Source organism: Bufo gargarizans, chromosome 1 (genome assembly GCF_014858855.1).
Source record: "Bufo gargarizans isolate SCDJY-AF-19 chromosome 1, ASM1485885v1, whole genome shotgun sequence".
NCBI classification, from domain to species: Eukaryota; Metazoa; Chordata; class Amphibia; order Anura; family Bufonidae; genus Bufo; species Bufo gargarizans.
The window spans coordinates 243,934,025-243,941,929 of record NC_058080.1 but is presented as its reverse complement, the minus strand read 5'-3'; positions in this window follow the sequence as shown (position 1 = coordinate 243,941,929).

Sequence of the window (7,905 nt, the reverse complement as noted above, 5' to 3'; positions counted from 1 at the left end):
AGGAGGAGTCCTAGCAGGAGAAATAGATGCTGATGTTGATGACAAGGACACTTTATTGCTTAGGGATGGAAGTTGGCTGCAACAAAGAAGACCAGAAGAAGGAGGACAGACTTGTTCTTATTGGGAATACTGGCCAGTTGCATTTTCCCAGGGGATCCAGTGATGCTGCCTCATGTGCTGCAATAGAGCTCTGGTACCTACGTTTGAGTTTTGAACACCCACAGCCTATTTTAATCCTGAAGATCTTGCACACAGCTGTGGTTTTGTTTGCTAGCCTTGTGAAGTAAAAACGCCATATGGGAGTTGCTCGCACAGAGCTAGTGGAAGCTGAGCTTGGAATAAGTCTAGCATGTTTTGCGACTGTGCCCATTGTATTACCAGAATTACCAGTTACCGAGCTGACCAAAATATAAGCAGACCTGGCCCTGCCAGTTCTTTGGGAAGTGTTGGTCGTACATCGCTTCCACTATATATTGCCACCATGGTCATTACCTTTCTAGTCAGATTTGTCCTCCTCCTCCACTTCGGCACCACAGTTTGGCTCCTAGGTCCTGTCCAACACGCAATCCTTATCGGAGTACTCTCCCTCCCTAACACTTTTATTAGACTATAGGATATAATGGTGGGCTTCTTAGCACCCCTCCCCATTCCCTGCTCTGTATTTAGCATGACTGCCACTGTTGCTGCCCACACCGCCAATACCGTGGCTACAGATGCCACTATTAACACCACCAACACAGATATACATTGGATCCCCAACCTCCCCCTTAACCTCCTCCTCATGGTAGTCCAAATGCTCGCTGCTCTCACACAAGTTGTCAACAGGGAGACTCTCTTGACCATTGGCAGTAGGGTGTGGTGGAGTTTTGTTGTCTCTTCTAAAGGAAAAAAAGAGGATGCCCCACTAGGAAGGGGCAGTGAATAAAGAGAGGAAAGGCTTCTCTGCGTCTGCAAGGAGGAAGAGGAGTAGGAATGCTGTGATTCCGGCCTTCAAGGCACAGTGTCAGACTCAGACGTCTTCTCCTTTTCATCCTGCTGTGAATAAGAGGAGGAGTGAGCCATCCAATCCCCAATCTCATCCCTTTTTAGTCAATAATGTTGCACCTTTCCAAAGCCACGGATAACTGCTACTACTACTAAAACTATTTCTGGCCAGATAGCTGGTGCGGCTACTACCCACATTCTGGCTCTGCAAGGACAAAGCCTGTCCCTGGGTCTTTCCTTTCGTAACCTTTCCGTATTCCTGACATTTGGCCTAATGTACAGATTCACACAAAGTATGGAACAGTTTGCAAGTCTGTTTTCTGGAACTTAAAAATAGTGAGGCACAAATAAATGCCCTTCCCTTTCTACAAATACACAAAAGACACTGCTACTGACAAGTTACTTTGGAAATAGTGAAGTATAAAAGTATCAGTGCCATTAAAAGATCTGGGCCTAATGTCTTATGTGCATTCAGATATGCAGATTCAGAAAAAAGCTCTATGTAGTATAAAACACAAGTTGTTAACCTACTGTATGATTATTCTAACACACCAACACTTGAACTGTTTTGGAGATGCCCTGACACAGATGTAGGACCAGTATTTCACATGTTTTCACTCAGAGATGTAAAATGATACCCTCTGGATTGTGAAACGCACATTACATACTTGTAATGCTACTTTTTGTGTAACAAAAAAACAACTTAAACTGTCTGAAGATGTCTTCACAAAGATTTCAGACTAGCATTTCACATGTTTTTCACTCATAGGTTTTAAATGCTACCCTCTCTATTGTAAAACACTCATTGCACATTGGTATCACTATTTTTCGCCAAATAGAAAAACCCTTGAACTGTCTGAAGATGAACTGATCATTTCAGTCTAGTATTTCACATCTTTTCACTCACAATTAAAATGCCACCTTCTGGATTGTAAAACACATATTGTACACATGTATTGCTATTTTCCCAAACAAAAACAAAAATGTCTGGAGATGCTCTGTCCCATATTATTTCAGGTGTTTTCACTGAGATTTAAAATGCTATCTATCCTCAGGACGCTAAAACAATTTTGTATTGAGCTTATTCCCCCTACACCAACTCTTAAGAAAAAAATTGTATTTCTGTTCTAATGGGGGAGGGGGGGGAGAAATCCTCTTGCAGGTAGCTTCTTTTGAGTTTATGCAACAACTGCAACTGTGCTAGGAGGCACACCCAGCCTCAGCTGCTCACTTCTCACTCCCTGGCTGAAAGCTTTCCCTGCCTTTTTCTATTCTACACAATTATTATTCTTTCTAGCTTTTACCTTCACTGTCCCTGACACTAGAATAGAAGCTTGATTGTAATTGTACAGTGTCCCTATGATTGTTTGCTGTCCTAACAAAGAATGAATTGACCCCACCAGAGCGTCTAGCTTGGGGGGAGATATGGGGGCAATGACACCATTGTTTGGCAGAAAGTTAAAGGTTTTAGGGGCCTTGTTTCTCTTCCCTGTATCTCTTTTCCCGCCCTTTTTTCTATTTCAGGTAAAATCACCTCAGAAATGTCTTACCTGCATTCCAGAAGTTTTCAGCTGCTGCGTGTCAAGAAGGCAGTTGATTGGTTGCTGCCTGTTTCTGGGGGAGATTTCCAGCTCCCTGATTTGTTGCTGGATTATCGGCGGGAATCTGTTCCCCTTTATATTTCCAGGTTCGGCGGAGCTGGCTCAGAAATGCCTGGAGAGCTGACCAGCGTGGGACATGGAGGAACTGGCTGAGGAGCTGTTTAAAGATGCCGACGGCGCCGCTCCTATCAAGCTCACCTCAAGTGTCATCGCCGCCGCCGAGTTCGTCTGGACCGCCGCTGGGGACCCCGATGTTGCCGCCGCCGCCTCCATCCCTGGAGCTGCCGCCGCATGTGGAAGGAGAAAGGCCGGTTCCAGCTGGTAGAAGAATGACGGAGCAGCGCTCAGCCGGAGAAGCTCTCAGCCGTTTCCGGGAGGAGGAGTCAGCAGCGCTGCCTGGCAAAAGAGCTAGAAGGGCAAGGAGCGCTTATACTCCTCCCCTAGGGGCGGGGCATCGGCGCAGTAGCAGTCAGAGAGGAGCAGCTTAACAGAGAGGCCGTCGGTCCTCCAGGAGCAACGAGTCTGGAGGGCAGAGCGGTCAGCCAGGATATCCAGCTTGTGCTCTTACTGGTGGGAATCGTCATCAAGATGCTGCCAGTGAGGTGCTGCAGCATGAAGTGGAGCAGGGATGCAGCCTGAATGATCTACAGGGGATGCCTGTTGAGAGGCTCCCACCTCTGTTAGTTGAGCCATCTCTGGGCCCCCTGGGAAGACTACCACACCTATCATCGTCAGCCTCTGGTCCACGCCAGGAGGGTCAACCAATGGGTGAGAACATCAATGTTGTCCCTTTGTCTGAGTCGTCTGTTTTAAATAATTTGGTTAAGCTGCTAGCTGAGTTTTCTAGCAGGCAAACGGTTCATGCCACTTCAGATGTCTGGAGCAGTGGTCAAAGTACGGTGGTTATTCCGTCTGGTGTTAATAATGTTGGCAATGTTGTGCCTGTGATGGAGAGAGGTACAGGGGTTAAGGAGACTTGTTTGAAGGAGGCTCTAGCCTGTGAAGTGTCTCCATTGGGCTATCACCTTAGTGCTATGATGAAAGAGCGTATTTGGTGGATGGAGTACGTTGAATTAATGGCGTTATTGCCGTCCCCCAAAGATAGTGCTTTTAAAAAGGATGAAAAATTAGAGGATGAAAATAAACGCTTTCCCCCTAGATCATTTAACAATTGGCTTCAGGCTTTTTGTGTTTATGCTGCAGTTTTGGGGGAGAAGCATTCTGAGCTGTGTTCGGGACTGTTCCAGCATTTGGATATTGTTATTGAGGCCTACAGGAATTTTGGCGGGATGGCTTGGTTTCAATACGACGAGACGTTCCGCCAAAAGTTAGCTGTCCATCCATCCCTTAAATGGGGTGTGAAGGACATTGGGCTCTGGGTAAATTTAATGTTGCCGCAAAAATCTATACCAGCAAAGCCGCCGGTGTCGACGGTGTCTGTTTTGCTTATAACGAGGCTTCTTGTAAATGGTTGCATAATTGTCGTTTTAAGCATGAATGTTCCTTTTGTGGGGGGACCCATCCTATGTCCCGTTGCTTTAAAAGGAACTCCCAGTCAGGCCAGCAGCAGCCAAACGTTATGGAACAGGTGGCAAAAAGCATTGAGTCCAGTGAAGTTGGCAGAAATGCAACCATGGCTCGCTCTTTATCCAGACCGTCAGAAAGCTGATTTAATTTTTAATGATTTTTTGTATGGTTTTGAAGTTCCACATTTTTCTGGTGTTGGCTGCTGTTGGGTTGAGAATTTAAAATCTGTAGAAAGATTCAGAAGGAGCTGGACTTGGGGAGGATTGAGGGCCCCTTTACCGAGCCGCCGTTTATAAATTTTAGGCTTTCACCTTTGGGCGTTGTGCCAAAGAAGGAGCCTGGCGATTTTAGGCTGATTCATCACCTGTCGTTCCCAGAGAAAGGCTCTTTGAACGATATGGTGGATAAATCTAGGGCTTCTGTGTCATATGCCTCTTTTGATAGTGCTCTAGCATTAGTTAGGTCTTTCGGCAAAGATGCCCTGTTAGCTAAGGCAGACATTAAATCTGCGTTTCGTTTATTGCCTGTTTGCCCAGATGGTTTCAACTCATTAGGTTTTCATTTTGACAGTCGTTTTTATTTTGATAAATGCCTGCCGATGGGTTTTTCATTGTCATGATATTATTTTCAATCATTTTCTTCATTTATTCAGTGGGTTATTGAGTGTGATTTAAATTTTAATGGTGTTCTTCATTATTTAGATGATTTTTTGTTTGTCGGTTCTTCTCATTCTAGTGCTTGTTCAGATCTGTTAGCTAGGTTTTTAGATATTTGTTCTTGTTTTGGTATTCCAGTAGCTGAGGAGAAGACTGTTGGTCCTTGTGTTTGTTTAGAGTTTCTCGGGATAGTTATCGACTCTAGTCGCATGGAATTTCGCCTGTCAGAGGCTAAATTGGAAAAAATCCGGATGTTGCTCTGGTCTTTGTTGGGTAAGAAGAAATGTACGCTGAGAGAGATGCAATCTCTTCTTGGATCCCTTAACTTTGCTTGTAGGGTTATTCCCATAGGTAGGGTTTTTTCTAGTCGATTGTATTTTGCGACTAGGGGTCTTAAGTCACCTAATTCCCATATTTGGTTGACTAAATGTTTGAAGGAGTATATGGGTGTTTGGTTAGAATTCCTCCAGGAATTTAATGGTTCTAGTTGCTGGCCGGAGGAATTTCTGAGTTCAGACGCTTTAGGGTTATTTACGGATGCGGCTGGTAGTTGTGGTTATGGAGCATTCTGGAACGGTAAATGGTCAGCTGAGAAATGGTCAGCTTCCTGGGTGGATAATGGGCTCACAAGGAATATTGTTTTATTAGAACTTTTTCCGGTTATTGTTGCAGTTGTTCTTTGGGGTTATGAGTTTAAGGATAGGAGGAGTTAGCTCCGGAGGCGGATCTGGATGGGAGCCCGTGTCCTCAACATCTGTGGGGTTTGATTTGGGACTGATGTCTGCAGCGATTGAGAGGTCTTTAGCCCCGAGAACATGGGCAGCTTACTCTGCCGCATGGAGGGATTGGTTGTATTTCGTAAATGCATGTTCTGAAGATATTATAGGGAATGTTTTAAGTTGCGGTTTATTATTTGTTACTAGTTTGTTTAATAAAAAATTGGCGGCTTCATCTATTGCTAGGGTGGTGGCAGGTGTTTCGTTTTTCCAGAAACTGCAAGGTGAGAGATCTTCCCTTTTTCAGATTAAACAGTCGTTGAAGGGTTACAAGAAAAGTGTTGGTAAGTTGGATTCTAGGAGGCCAATTTCTATCTCTTTGTTGGGTGACCTTTGCAAGGTTTTGAGTGACGTGTGTAGGGATCAAAGTGAAGTATTGCTTTTTCGTACAGCCTTCGTGTTAGCCTTTTTCGGGGCTTTTAGGGTTAGCGAGTTAGTGGCTGCGAGCCGTAATAGTTTATCGGGTTTGGAGTTTTCAGATGTTGTTGTTATTAATGATGAGTTCAGATTTTTATCAGAAGGTCCAAAACTGATCAGTATGGTAGGGGTCAGGTAGTCAGATTATATTCTTGGGTAGGTTCTGATTTTTGTCCAGTTATATTGGTAAGGTGTTTGCTTGAGATTCATCCTGCTAAGTCTGGCTCTTTTTTAATGCATCAGGATGTCTCCCCTCTCACTAAATTTCAGTTTAGCGCAATTTTAAAGAAATGTTTGGGGAAGTTGGGACTTAGCTCTGTAAAGTTCTCGTCGCATTCATTCAGGATAGGCGCTGCGACTGAGGCTGCTAGGTTTGGGTTAGATGATTCACTAGTTAAAAGAATTGGGAGATGGGAATCTAACAGGTTTAGAATTTATGTTAGACCAGAGTTAATGTTACCAGTCTGAATGCCTTCTTTATTTTACAGGGAGTCAGTTTGTGATTTGGATTGTGGGCCATTCATTTGTGTTTTGGGCTCAGAAGCGAGCTGAAAAAAGAATATATTCAGAGAATTTGTCGTTTAATGCATCTGAAGTTCTTATTCTTTGGCAGGGAATTAGAGGAATGTGCTGGAAGGGGTTAATGGAAGAAATTAATAGGCTTATGAAAAAATGGCCTGTTCCACATTTGGTTGTTATCCACCTTGGGGGGAACGATTTAGATAGGTTAAGAACCTGTGAATTATTGTGGGTTATGAAGAGGGATCTGGCCTTATTACATCATAGTTTTCCCGATACTGGTTTAGTTTTTTTAGAAATTGTCCCTCGCTTAGTCTGGTTAGGTAAGGAGGGTAAATTTTTGGAAAAAATTCACAAAAGAGTGAATAGGGCCCTTGAGAAATTTCTTCCCTTAGTAGGGGGGTTTAGCTATAGGCATTCAGATTTGGAGGGGGTTTTGCCTGGCCTTTTTAGGTCCGATAGCATTCATCTTTCTGAAGTAGGGATTGATATTTTTAATTTGTGCTTTCAGAATATAGTAGAGAAATGGCTGCGGTGATGTGGGGGGCCTCGCCTTTGTTAGGCGTGGCTTGTGGGGTAGTGTCGCTCAGCTCATGCTGAGTGGATCTTGGTCTTTATATGGTTAATTTATTATTGGTCTTATGGTATCGGTTATGATGGTATTTTAAAATTAATTTATTTATTTAACGTATGGTTGTAAAATATTTTTAAGTGACCCTTAATAAAGCACAGCGGCCATTTCCTCCACTATGTTGTTGATGTCAATTATTTATTTAGGAATAAGTCAGTATTAGAGTGTGTCATTTGCCCCCATGAATTGACCCCACCAGAGCATCTAGCTTGGGGGGAGACATGGGGGCAATGACACCATTGTTAGGCAGAAAGTTAAAGGTTTTAGGGGCCTTGTTTCTCTTCCCTGTATCTCTTTTCCCACCCTTTTTTCTATTTCAGGTAAAATCCCCTCAGAAATGTCTTACCTGCATTCCAGAAGTTTCCAGCTGCTGCGTGTCAAGAAGGCAGCTGATTGGTTGCTGCCTGTTGCTGGGGGAGATTTCCAGCTCCCTGATTTGTTGCTGGATTATCGGCGGGAATCTGTTCCCCTTTATATTTCAAGGTTCGGCGGAGCTGGCTCAGAAGTGCCTGGAGAGCTGACCAGCGTCCCCCCCCCCCCCCCCCTTCCCCTAATTTTTCACTGTCACCTGTCGCTGGGCTTTATTAGAGGGGTAGTGTCGCTCAGCTCATGCTGAGTGGATCTTGGTCTTTATATGGTTAATTTTTTATTGGTCTTATGGTATCGGTTATGATGGTATTTTAAAATTAATTTATTTATTTAACGTAAGGTTGTAAAATATTTTTAAGTGACCCTTAATAAAGCACAGCGGCCATTTCCTCCACTATGTTGTTGATGTCAATTATTTATTTAGG